This window comes from Ursus maritimus, unplaced genomic scaffold (genome assembly GCF_017311325.1).
Source record: "Ursus maritimus isolate PB19 unplaced genomic scaffold, ASM1731132v1 scaffold_7, whole genome shotgun sequence".
NCBI classification, from domain to species: domain Eukaryota; kingdom Metazoa; phylum Chordata; class Mammalia; order Carnivora; family Ursidae; genus Ursus; species Ursus maritimus.
Window position 1 is genome coordinate 19,865,755 of NW_024426885.1, and position 14,265 is coordinate 19,880,019.

General features: G+C 41.6%; 1 protein-coding gene across 9 annotated transcripts in view; it reads right to left on the bottom strand.

Moving 5' to 3' along the window:
• Positions 1-10,885, bottom strand: part of ADD3 (adducin 3) — a 127,376-nt gene extending 116,491 nt beyond the window's left edge. For 3 of the 9 annotated variants that reach the window (XM_040624569.1, XM_040624570.1, XM_040624571.1), the window contains exon 1: positions 8,581-8,927. The gene's annotated coding sequence lies outside the window, so the exon portion shown is untranslated. Of the gene's footprint in view, positions 1-8,580; positions 8,928-9,212; positions 9,381-10,746 lie in introns of those variants that run through there. The other 6 variants (XM_040624568.1, XM_040624567.1, XM_040624563.1 and 3 more) reach the window with 5 other exon arrangements.
• Positions 10,886-14,265: the final 3,380 nt, after the last annotated feature.

The following is a 14,265-nucleotide window of genomic DNA, read 5'->3' on the forward strand; positions in this document are numbered from 1 at the left end:
CTCAGAGCATACTTCGTGTGCACAAATTGAAGTTCCCCCAAGACCTCAGATTGGCACATGGTTTAATTTTATTGTGCATTGGATATGGGATATTACTGCCATATTAAAAAGTACTACTACCTAAAAATATTTAGAAGCAAAATAGAGAAAGGCAACTAACCTATCTCTCTATCCCCCCCAACTGCAACCCCTTTGGAATCCCAGCATAAAATCCTTCTGTAACTCAACCCCTTCTCCCATGAAGTAGCATATTTTAAGCAACATGAAACAATTTGCTGTTTCAATTATAAACTTTCTTGTGGTTTTAAATTAATAGCATAGCAAGAGGAACAAAGAAATGAATATTTTAGATAAAACCAAACAGCAAATATATGAAGGTCTATCTCATATATACTTCCTGATTCTCCTGAAATTTCAATACTATTTACCCATTTCATCACCTTTTTAAAAAACAAACAAACAGGGGGTGCCTGGGTGGCTCAGTCAGTTAAGCAGTTAAGCGTCTGCCTTCAGCTCAAGTCATGATCCAGGGGTCCTGGGACTGAGCCCTGCATCCGGGCTCCCTGCTCAGTGGGAAGTCTGCTTCTCCCTCTCCCTTCCCCTGCTGGTGCTGGCTTGCTCACTCTCTTTCCCTCTCCCTCTCCCTCTCAAATAAATAAAATCTTTTTTAAAACAAACAAAAAACTACCAGTATTTTCCAGCAGAGGAATAAACACTATTCTAATCTTGGTTCAAGTCTTTTGTGCATTCACCAACAAGAATGAGGCTAAATGAGCAGTATAGCACCCCATTTTAAGGAGTTAGCCTTGGGCTCAAACCTTGGCTCTGCCACTTACCAACTGTATGATCTTGGGCAAGCTACTTAACTAAATTCCACATAATTTATGTAAAGTGCTTAATAGGATCCTTGGCAGGTTTCAAGAGCTGAGAAAAATGGTTACTGATTAATTATACCTGATATATGACAGAAAAGATTATCATAATTTCAAAGCTTCCTTTCAATTCATATTGTCAAAGTTCCTTCTTGTCTGGCTTCGACAGGCCTATTCCAGGTATCCTGAACCTCCACTGACCTACATCTGGTTCTGTGACCTCCGGTTCTACCATGACTACTACCATCAGCAGTCTCCAGAAGTTAGGAAAAACCTGACAAAATGAAACATGAGGTCACTTGAGTAAAGCAAAACAACAACAAAACCCACTTTGAAACAGTGAAATCACTGAAGCAGGAATCACTGCCTTAGAAAGGGAGACAAAGTAAAAGGACAAGAGAAAAAAATCAAAATATTCAAATACTCTTAAAACCCTTAACTCCAAACAAATGATTTGTTTATTTTAGGACCAAATTTTAAACAACGTCATGGTTGTCTGCAGAAGCCATCAATAACTGGAACCACTAATGAAACATGCCTCATTAAAATAATTTTCTTTACCACTTTTGATAATGATTTCACCATTGCTAGATTATTTAATATGAAGTCTCAACAACTTCTTGAAGTTTCTCCTTTCCCATGCAATCCAACAAGTGGTGAATTAGTTCTTCATCATGTGTTTAGGCTTCCTGCTGGAAAGTATAATTAAAATTCAGCAAGCAACAATTCTACTTGGTACTAAAACCCTGTCAAATTCTTCAGTGGAGTGGAGTCTGGTTTCTCCAGTAGCCAGCTGAGAGTTCTGTAAGAAAAACGTGGGGCTGCTCAACTTGATGCTGGCCATTCAGTAGATGGCACTCTTCCCTTTGAGCCCAAATTAAACAAGCTCCAAGAAGCATGTTCTGTGACAGGCCGGTGGGATACAAAACAGGGTTTCTCTCTTCAAAGCACTTTAACTGATAGTCACAATTCCTCCAGAAATACATTCATCAAAAGCTGATGGTCCAACCAGACACTTTTAAAGAGCCCAGAGAAATTCAGATTATAAAAACATCAAACACGCTATAAAATCACCTAACTTGAGAGATTACCAAGTAATCAGCTTTTCAGAGCCTTCCCTATGTCAAGCAGATACACTGTTCTTATTCAGGTATAAAATGTTCCTTTCCTATTACATTCTGCTCTAGAGGTGAAAGTCTTTGTGGCTTGTGACCAAACCATTGTCTATCTAGTATTTCATCAGAGTATTTAATGATAATAGTTTAGAGAACTATGATTTTTTTGTCATCATCAACATTCAGTAAGACAAAAGATGTATTTCTTTCATATTACTTTCAACTTTTGGTTAAAAATAGTTTTTGATACCCACTTAAAAAGAAACATCCTAACACAAAATTACTGTAGATTTAGTTTAGCAAAAAACTGCTTAAACAATATGGATTTCTGGTTCATTAATACGTATTTTAATTTTAATGCATAATGGCTCCCAAATACTACACGATCAGTAAGGTTTCTCACACTTCTGTTTCAGAGATCTTTTTCTGAAATCTAAAAAACAGTTGTGGACAGCGATGGAAGGAAATTCCTTTCAGTAAACTTTCCAGTTAAAAGCCAAACTTTTCAGCAATCAGATAGGAATCACCTTGAATATTCCACATCTCTCTAGAAGAGATAAAACTCAGTCCTGGCAATAAAAGTCATAGGAGGATGGCAAGGTGGAAAGAACACAGTTTTAAAGCTTAAAAAAAAAAAAAAAATTGGGAGTGGGGACAAGGAATGAGACAAACATATCAACTACACTGCCAATCTCTTTCCCCTTTCCACTATCTGCGCCGTCCTACGCACTTAAGCCCATTCACAACTCCACTTAAGCTGTGACCATCACCATTCCCCAACCTCTTCCTCAGACATTAAGAAAGGCTGCCCTTATAGAATCTTTTCATGTACTAATAAGACAAATGAGATTAGAAATGACACCCAGCTAACAGTTGCTGGCTCTAATTTCTGAAGGATTAAAAACAGAGAGTTCTTAAAGAGTCTCTGGGAAGGACCTGACCCCAAAATACACATCTTCAGACATACCAAGGAAGCCTAATTAACTTCTCCATGAGGATACAGAGTAAATCCAATTTTTTTTTTTTGGTATGGCATTTAGTCATTCCAGCAGATCAAAAGATGACAGGATGAGAACACTATATGGAAAAAGGAAAAAGGAAATGCTGTCCTTGTACAGGATAACTGAGCCATTGTGGAAGAACGTCACAGAAACATCGCTGATGGACAAATTAAAGGCATACACCAAGTTCCAAGATACTGAAAAACTCAGCACTTCTCCAACCTGATTGCTTTCTACATTGTTCGAATTCCAGCTCCCCTAGCAGGCGACCAAAAACAGCCTCGGAGAGGAATTAAACAGTCTCCTGAACTCATACCTGTGGTCCTTTCCTCTTCCAAAGAGGTAAGGGGATGGTGGAGTAAAAAATTACAGGAATAAATTTAAAGGAGTGTGATAGGTAGCAAAAAGAATAAAGTGACAATTTCCCTATGTCACCTGGAGTTAGATTTCCATCTTGCTTAATCAATTGCTTGCCTTAATGTTTATTTGCCTTAATGCACCTTGGAGCATTAAAAGTTTTATTAATATATACAATGTACTTCTTGAGACACTGGTTTTAAAAACATTATGTCATTTGCCCTTAAGCTTCCAAAAAGTGTTTAACCCCTGGCTGGCTAGGTGACCAATTTTTATCCTATAGAAAGCATATATGTCTGCTGCAGAAAAAGTGAGTTTCATCACCACAGGTTCAAACTGTAGTCTTGTTTGAGAAGGTAGCAATCTTAAATGCTAGTTAATGTACTGCCTATACACCAATATCCTTAGGCCCAGTTTTGGACAATTTGAAACAAAGAGATTTCAAAGTTCATCTTACACCAGGGAGGTCTTACCATTTCCAATTAAGCTTTACCGCCAACTTTTAAAAACAAGTAAATATAAGGTATGTGGCGGCAGTGCAGATCAGTCTGACATCACGTTAAAGTACAACTTAGATCTAAACTCATTATAAAGATGTAACTGTACATCAAAGCCTATACAATAACAATTCAGCTTTGGCATAGTTAGAAACCAGTCTATACTATCTTCCTAAGAAGGTAATTTATAAGAACAATAACCCTTTTAATATCAAAGATGGGTTTCATTCATTTCATACCTTTGGTGATTATGGTACTACTTTTTGGGTTATACTAGATAACACTGAAAGCCACATTCAATCTTTAAGGTTTCTAGGATACTCCTCATTAAATTGCTCCCTCAGTGTAGTAAGTAATATCCTAGAAAACTGAAAGAGATTATTAATGCAGCTTTTCAAAGATATCTAACAAAAATTAGTTGAAGGAAATAAGAGACTCTGATTCTCATTATTTGTACTATCATCTAAGGCTCCACCGTAAGTTAAACGGTACCATCTTAACATTCAAATACGTGTTCAACTGTGCAATTAACTTAATTTTGAACTGCATTTTGAAATCTGTCCAGATATAAAAGATCAACATTAAAATGCACATGAAATAAAGAGCCCACAAACTTTTATTGCAACACTTATTTTTAATAAACACAATTAATTTTCAGTTAAAATTGTTCAACGCATACTGTTGATACTCAAATTATTTATTGCATGAATGCCAAGCAAATAATTTTTAACTTGACATGAAAGGAAGAGTATCTCCCAAGTAGGATGGTTAAATACGTGTGTGTCCATAACTAGTTACTGATAGAAGGAAAAAATAATTAAATTCATCTAGTTATAATATATAAGGGATGCGTAAGAGTTAACACACGTTTTCTTTCAAGCTGCAGTCAAGAAAGACTTCTAACCTGTATGATAAAAAGGATTCTGTATATATACACCCATTACAGTAAAAATTTGAGATTGTCTTGGCTCTTGGCCAAGAGAGCTTAGTCAGTTGCAGAACCCATAACAATCTCATCTATAAAATACACTGGAATGGACCCCAAGTTCAAATGATAAACCACTAACACGAAAGACATAAAAGTATCAGGGCACTCATTTTGAACCTCAATGACCTAACACAGTGTATGACTCCTTAATTTTAAATAAGGTGTCCATATTTAAAAGAAAGAATAGCACTCTGATTAGACATTTAAAATTTTTTTCCATTCAAACTCTACAAATTTAGCATTTACAAAGCATTTGGAAACAGCTGAATATTAATTCTAGCCAAAAAATTTAGTATTTATGTGAAAAACAGATTAATAACCTGTGTCTTCAATACAGCTCGGGCTTTCTTAATTCAACATATGCTTGCTTTTAAACATTTTTTCCTAACATTATATTCCATTAACTGTCAACAAAAGGACAATTCAGTTCCCTACAGTAATTCTAAACATTACTTAAACCATCTCCTAATTTAGGTTATAATTTATTTGCCTGACCTATCAACTACACTGGTGAAGCAGCAACATACAATTTCATGAGGAATGTGAGTGACAAAGTAGAAGTCACAGTTATATCTTAAGGCTAATTTTAGGAGGCAACTCAGGTGGAATTTAGGACAAATTTAAGTTAAAATCCATCTTAGGTTGATACGATGTTCATAATCAGAAGATCAGCCCTACAGATTTAGTGCAGAACCAGAATCTCTCCAAGGGAAACTAGTGCCTGCTGGGCCTGATGGTGTTCCAACACATCTGGCAAGCTTTAAAAAAAAAAAAAAAAAGACTAATATCTTCAGTAATTAAAAAGATAACATACTCTGGCCCAAATATAGTATCCCAGCTAAACTTATGAATCAAAAGAGAATCCTCGTCCAAAGTCAAAAGGTGATTCCAGTTAATGCAGATGAATCACCACCATTCATATTTAAACAACCTGTTGGTGGTATTAATACAGGAGGGTGTGGCTAAACAAGACAAAGGCATACCTGCAGTCCCGGGAATACTCCCAAAGACTTTCACTGATTTGTAACTACTTCTTCAAGTATAATAGCGCGGCCCACTAGTTTACATGGGCTCACTCTAGAGTCAGACTCTGGATTCAGATCCAGCCTGTGGCACTTAGTGCCTTTACTCCCTCGGCAAAAACCTAGGTCTCTGTTTAGTCACTGAGTTGCCGTGAGGAATAAGTCAATTAAATCATAAAAACCCTGTCTGGCACAGAGGTAGAGGAAATAAATATTGGTTGTTACAAATATTTGCTTAGTCTTCACCTGGTATGTAGTGTGATATAACTACCCTCTGAAAAGGCTCAATTTATATACCGATGATGATAAACACAAAGCACTTACTGAGTGACAGACTATAATGTAAACACTTTACATAAAACAACTCAGTTAAGGTTCTGATATTATCATTCCCCAACACTCTACAAATTGAATTTGTTCAGATTTGGGTTTCTATGCTTTTATAGGATTTCTTCCCTCAAACAGAAATGCTTCTTATACCCTGATGACATGTATAAGTGCTGCTCAGTACTGCTAACCAACTGCTTTGCCACACAACAGATTAAACAGCTAACAACCTGTATAGGCTTAGGTGTAACAAAAACAGACATGATACACCTACTTCAGGAAGCCTCACAACTGCAGAAGTTGAGTCTCACCTTGAGTCTAGATTTTAGGATTGTGTGTAGGAGGTGAAGCTGATGCTACGTCCTCTTAGTCTCAAGACATTTTGGTTTTACAAAGACCAAATCCACACTTTAAACATCACCGAGGGGCGTGCACACTCTTCCCAGCATAGCATTATTGAAAAAAGGGGTTAGAAATAGAAAAGTGTACAATTTTTCATTTTTAGAATATAAAACAAATTTTGAAAATACAACCCTTCGATCATGCAAATAAGTATTTCCCAGGTGTCTTATGATCACCTGTCACGTCAGATGTTTACCAACAAACCTCCTGTTATCATATATGTAAAAAGCTATAACATATTGAATGCCCCATAACCAATTATCTCTTATTTTACATTTAAATTGAGATACATTATATTTAACATTCAAAATTGATAGGCCACTTTTTTTTTCTTTAAAAACAACTATCACCAACACACCAGCACCTGAGGTCAATTTTAAGAGTGAACTCTATGGATGGGGTGCCTGGGTGGCTTAGTCCGTTAAGCGTCCGCCTTCGGTTTAGGTCATGATCCCAGGGTTCTGGGATCTAGCCCCACATCAGGCTCTCAGGCTCAATGGAGAGTCTGCTGCTCCTTCTCCTGCGCCCCCCCCCCCGCCCGCGCTCATGCTCTCTCTCACTTGCTTTCTCTCAAATAAATAAAATCTTAAAAAAAAAAAAAGCGAACTCTTTGGGAAGAAAAAAAAGAGCGAACTCTTTAAAAAGATGATGAGTTAAATGTAGCAAAAGTGGCCATTTTTTTTCTGGCCCTCCCTCTGCACAATTAATCTGCTCAATTTAAGCAAAGGAAAACGAGTTAGAGGGCAATTACAATGCATTCAAGATTTGAATACAAAAAAGCTTTACACATATGCTCCAAAAGTAATGCTATAAATGAGTTTGTACCATACCTTAATTACACAAATTTTTTAATAGTCAAGTATTTTAATTTAACTACGGGTTACCCTGTACTCTTATTCTCTTTAACAACACTCTCTTTGGAAGTCTTCTGAAGCCCAAATTAGGATATACTAAGCATGATGTACAGGCACTTCATTCCAAGAAAAGCAACCATTTCATACTGCTAAATCTGAAATACTGTATAATTTAACATAAACATGCACACACGTTTATGTAGCTGGTTCCAACCCCCAGAATCTTATCAGCACCTTCACTACACTTGCATATAATCCCAACTCAAAATCTTCTGGTTGAGTTAAATTCCCTTTCTCTCCTTACCACTATAGTGGTCAATTGCAACAGCACACGTGCCAAAGAAATTAGTGGTTTTACTACGCTCCTATTTTAAGCGGGCACCTACTTGCAATTAAATCTCTGCAACAAAAAAGTTCACCTGAGGCCATTCTTGCCAATTTAATAGAGGCCTAGCTTATTCTACCTGTCTCTGTGGTCTTGCCTCAGCTAAAATAGCATACCTCCAAAGAGGCTGGATGTGCCCCAAACACCAGCAAAGTGGACCCGCTGCCAACTCTGCTTGTCACCCCAGGCAGGAAGCACAACCTTAACGTGTAAGCGTGTGCAGGGCTGTGTGTGCGTGCTGGGAGGATGGGGACGCGGATTACGGGAGAAAGGTGGTTGAACACTTTCAACTAGTCACGTAAGTTTTTTAAACGAGGAAAACAAAACAAACCAACATCCCTTCCCTTTCCTCCACCTTTTCCAAGCGCGGCAACCCCGGGGGCACACCTTCAGAGTTTAAGGTCCCCAGGTCTCCAACGCTTCAACTAGCCCTCGATTTTGAGAACTCCCTACCCTCTCGAGGGAAACCAGAGGACGCCCAAGAGTCGGGCCCACCCGGCGGCGCCCAGAGGCCCTCCCCCGCAGGTCCACTCCCCTCGGACTAGCCCAAGGCTCCCATTCCGGCCCCCTGGACAGAGAGAGGTTCACCTGAGGCCGCAGGGACAGCCAATAGGAAGTCCCCTCGGCCCCGCAAGTCTCCGCGCTCCCCACCCCCGCGCGACCCCCTGGAAGGGTCCCGCCGCCTAGCCCGCGCGGGCGCCAGTCATCCCCGCTGGGAGGAGGGGCTCAACGACGGCGCCTTCTCTCCCCTCAGGATTACCTCGCAGCTCGCCTCGCGCAGCGGGCTTTGTGCTTCCCTTCCTCCTTCTCCGCGGCCGCCGGAGCTGCAGCGGCTGCTCGATCCGCCACGGCCGCCTCTTAAGCACCCCACGGCTCCACCGGGGAGGACAGAAGGGGAGGGGGCGTGAGGAGGGAGGGACCTGGGCGCCGAGCCCTCTGTAGCAGGAAGCGGCGACACCTGGGTCGAGATGCCTCTAGCTCTCGCTCACTGTTTTTAAAGAAAATAATTTAAACCCCCTTCCTTCCCCTCCCGCCCCTCGCCCTGGCGACCGTTACCAGCGGGCCGCTCGCGCTCTGGCGGGACTGGCCGAGCGCCCCCGGAGCGTCCTCTGGCCCCGCCCCCATCCCCGCCCCTAGGCCCCCAAGCGCCTCTGGCTCCGCCCCCTAGGGGCCCGCCCCTCGCAGACCCCGAACGCCCCTGGTCCCGCCCTTTGGGCCCCCCGAGCGTCCTGGCCCCGCCCTTCGGAATCACAGGACGTTCTGGGCCCCGCCTCTTCAAGGCCCCACCTCTCGCGGCCCCTTGCGCCCCTCGCGAGCCTTGGCTCCACAAGCTGCGGCCCCCTCTCCGCCCGCTAGCACCACATCTGTGTAGCCGCGGCCGCAAGGACCTACCGGCCGGCCGGGCCTTTGAGAGGGCCTGGCGCTAGGCGGCTGCCTGGCACCTCTTCAGCGTCCTCCTCCGGCTCTGCAGTTACGATCCGTGGCGTCCCCTGAGGGTCGGAGGGGGAAATAACCCCGACGGAAACCCGACTACCAGGAGGAGGGGGAGGACGCCTCGGAAATGTCGCCCGCCCTAACCTGAGCGAGCCCTCCCCGTCCCGAGGCTGAGCCGCAGCTTTCAGTCAACCTTTGCCGCCTACTCTGGCCGCTGGGTCTTCGGGGGGAGGCAGCGGCTAAGGTTCGATCTCCGCACGCCCCCCATAGGAGGGGCCTAGATTTTCCTCTCGGCATACTTGCCTATTGGGCGCTTCCTCCGCCCACTCACCTCCACAGAGGGGCAGGGCAGGGATTCTCTCAATCCTGCTCCACTGAGACCGGTGGAGGGTCTTCACCCCTACTTTGGCCCCTGGCCTTGCGACCTTATGAGAGCTGGCTTCTTAGAGGGGAAAAGTCGAGGGCGGCAGCGCCAGCTTGGGGTAAACTTTGCAACATGCAATAGCAGGGATGTGGATCCATCCACAGGTGACACTGGGCCCCCACGCCCCCGTCGCCCAGACGTTTCTCACCCCAACCTGTTCTCGAAACAGACCTCCCAGTTATGCACACCTTTCTCTGCCACCCCACGATTTGCACATCCCTCCCGCACACGTGTCTTCCACGGGCACGAATCCACTCGAAAGCACACCCCTCCAAGCGCCATTCTGGTTATTCATGGTCCCTTGAGTCAACCCCACCCTACCAAACAGAACAAACTTCATTCCCCACCCTTATCTCCCTTCGTTCCCAAGGTACTGGCGACAGTCCACTTCATTTCCTTCCTCCTCTGCAGACTCTTCCCCCTCAAATACTTCATGCCATCCCCCTCATCTTCATCCCCTCCCTCTTCCCTAAAAATGTGCTAATTAAAATGTAGTTTCCTCTTCCCACATATGAAGTGTGGAAAATGAATCTTGTGTTGGCACAAACTGTGATTCATTTATCCTCATTTTCTCTCTCCCCTGGACTAAGGCTATAGAAATTTCAGTCTACCACCATCTCCCATCTGCTCAAAATCTAACCATGCCTCATGATTTTTAAATACCCCTAAAGGATCTAGGGGAAGGCTTCCTGGCTTTGGGGAGAAAATATTTAGAAAATGCTCAGCCTGTCATTTTATTTGGTGTTTAAAAATATCTGCAGTATTTGAGAGAGCTATTGGGAGTGGCTGGATTTTTTTTTTTTTTGCATTTATAAAGCAAAAAATGAAAAGCTTTTGCATGCATCAAGGTTAGCCTTTTTGTGAATAGCAAAAAAAAAAAGTATGTTAAGAGCACTTATCAGACAATAGTCTCCACTATATAGAGCATTTGCCCGTCACAGATCTAAACAACCCCCCCCCCGAAGACAAATTAACATAATCCATTTTAAGCATGTCTGATGAGCAATTTTTCCGTGATCATTCCCTTTCCCACAGTTTCTGGACAAAATGTATAAAAGATCGGCTTACCCGCGGGAGATGCAAGGCTTTCTTGTGTCCAGGGTAGTAGACGTGTGTGTCTTCTGTAGGTGTGGATTCTGCAGTGCTGCACAGGAACCCACTGCAGCCTCAGACCCGCGGCGGCGGCGGCGGCGGCGGCGGCAGCGGCGGCGGCAGCCACAGCAGCCGCAGCAGCTTCTCCCAATGCTGAGTAGTAAAGTGTGTGACTTAGGAGAGACTCCCCAGTTACCATTAGGCGCTGGCTTATAAAAAAAAAAAAAAAAAAAAAAAGGAGGCGGAATCTTTCTTAAAGGAATGGGCTTTGTTTCTCCACTCTACTATTGCTTCATAAGAAGCAGAAGCAGGGACTTTTTGGGACTGAGTAAAGCAGTACAGCTGTGGGAGGTCAAGGTTAAAATTAACTGGATGATCTAGGGACTGATTTAGTGTGAATCAATGAAATGCTGGAAGCACACTAGTTTTAAAGAGCCCTGCTAACGTCAAAGATTGGGGTCCCTGGCAAAAATAAAGCGGTGTGCCTGGAAACCAGTTAGTATTTTGTGCTAATATTTAATGCACTAAACTGATAAGCAAATAAAAGGGGGTTATTAGCATTTAATACAAGAATTCGAAAAAAGTAATAAAATAAAACTCATTCATGTGACTGGGAGCAATGAAGTCAAGCCTTCTAACTATAAGCATACCTGGAATTTCAGTGAATGTTGGTATTAGAAAATATATTATTTTCAGTGTGTATTCATGTTATAAAAATCACAGTTTTGGGCGCCTGGGTGGCTCAGTCGTTGAGCGTCTGCCTTCGGCTCAGGGCGTGATCCCAGCGTTCTGGGATCGAGTCCCACATCAGGCTCCTCCGCTGGGAGCCTGCTTCTTCCTCTCCTACTCCCCCTGCTGTGTTCCCTCTCTCACTGGCTGTCTCTGTCAAATAAATAAATAAAATCTTTTAAAAAAAAAAAATCACAGTTTTATAGAAAAACTGAAAAAATATCTAAAATAATTCTACAATAATAGCAGAGCACTATTCTATTTCAGTGGCAATTCAAAAAATCAACAAGAAACTCATAAGTAGATTAACTTACTTTAAATGCATGTGAATCTACTATATAGACTACTAAAATATAATGTATCCATACAGGAGGAACTTGATAGTTTACATTATAACTTTAAATTTTATTCAATAATTAATACTCCTTGACTTAAGCAGTGAATAGCTGTGATTATTTTCTTCATAGGTAAATGTAGAGGTGTAGTCTCAAAATATGAATAGAGGAAAATACAGGAAATATTTTGCAATCGATTTTCTTTGCAGGGCCTTTGTTAACTACAGGTGTGATCTTGAGCTAACGTGTAAACTTATTTGGTCTTTAGTTCCCTGTTTTGTAAAATGATGATGTTGGATTGAAATTTTCCTTTAGCATTCCAAAATACTATGATTTTATGACATTTATATGCTTATATTTTTGTTATTTAATGCAAGCATGTCTCATTCTAAATTACTTTTCATGAAAACCTGGATTAAAAATAGATCTTATTTTATTTATTTATTTTTTTTAAAGATTTTATTTATTTAACAGAGAGAGACAGCCAGCGAGACAGGGAACACAAGCAGGGGGAGTGGGAGAGGAAGAAGCAAGCTCCCAGCAGAGAAGCCTGATGTGGGGCTTGATCCCAGAGTGGGGATCACGCTGTGAGCCGAAGGCAGACGCTTAACAACTGCGCCACCCAGGTGCCCCAAAAATAAATCTTTGTTTTAAACGTATAACCAGAGTTTGTTATTTACTGCCATTTGGGGAATTATTTTGCAGATCAAATAATCATTTTTGTAAAATGAATAAACTTAATTTTATCTGACTTAAGATATTGTACCTAACTTTGACCAGTTTTCCTGAAGCAGGGCCCTACTATATTGCTAAGGGTATCAACTGATTGGAGTACATAATGTTTGATAATAATGAAAGCATTTAAAAACTGAGCATCGCTGGATGGTAGAGTTGGAATAGAGTTTAGAGCTCACTGACTCCAATGCTGTAATTTTATAAATGGAAAGAATGGAAACCCAGAGAAGCAAAATGGGGGCAGAGTTAAGGACAGAGCTGGGTTTTACTCTCCATTCTTCACGCACGCACACACACACACACACACACACAGACACACACACAAGACAAATAACACATATGAACATACACACGGTTTCACATACCCACGCTGGGGGCTGAGCAGGACCTGTCACAACAAAAAACGGTAGTTTCACTCAGTGACACTATTTGTGTACATGTAGTATAAAGAATATCAAACAAGTACTTACGATGTGTGCAAATATTAGCACAAATTTTGCCTTTGAGTTTACACTGGAAAGTGAAGAAATTTGTCCAGGAAAGAGTGCGCGCGCGTGTGTGTGTGTGTGTATGTGTTGAAAGTGACTTCCAAGGAAACAACACTCAGCGGCAAACTCTTGCTTATCTTCCACCCAAATGACAGGGACTTCAACTCTGTTGGTTGTTTCTTTGGACCCGTTGGTGCCTCTGTTCCCTTTTGTCTACATCCATAAGTATGCCTGCCAAGAGGAAACGTTTAAGAGCCAGTCAGGGTAAAGTATTATAGACTTAATTCTGGCCTTCAGAGGTGCTTTCTGGAAGTTACTTTTTGTGCTAGATAGTAACATTTTCCCTTCAATCCTGATCTGCTGTTCGTGGTAAAGAACCTTGCACTGACCTAAACCCACTCTCCCCAGTTTCAAGGGGGCATTACAGTTAAAGTCTGTGTTGCATTAGATGACATAGCAAACTTGGTGTTTTGTGTATCTGGCAGGATAATTTATCACCTTAATTAAAAAAAAAGAATGCTTCCTACAGGGAGAGAATTGAAGGAAATTAGTTGCCCAGTTTCTTCATCTGTTTTTGTTTATCTTGCTCTTCTATAAGGAAGGCATTTCATTTACCCGGTGGTAATAGACAGTTAATAAAATGGCAATTATCTGCATAATTCATCCTCTTCCCAATTAAATGCAATTCCTTGTATCTCCCTAAAAGTGCTGAGTACAGTCTCTTATATAAAGGCACTTAATAGATACTTTAAAAAATGAATACACAGAATTAATGAATGAATAGCCCCCCAAATATCCAGAAACTCATTACAAAGTGTTTTTGTTTGTTTGCAGTTTGCATTGTCTAAAACAACTGACTCTATTCTCTACCTCCCTTTTCTAACACAGTCATGATCTAAGAGAAACAATCTTCTTTCTGTAGAGCTCCTTAGGCATGCCTGATTTGTATTCTCCAATTAAATTGTAGCCACAAATCTCCACATGAACTCTGGGTAGATCAAGCAGTAGCCAAGACACTTTCTGCCAAGAAAACACAGGCTTAAGTTTCAAAATTCCAGTGCTCTAGTTCTAGTTGTGACACCGACTGGTTATGTGACCTCAAACAAGTTTCTTGACATGCTTGTGCCTCAGTTTAGCCATCTTTTAGGTGATGGCGGTGGTGGATTATAAGACCTGCTGTATCTCCTTCATAGGGCGGTTGTGAAGTT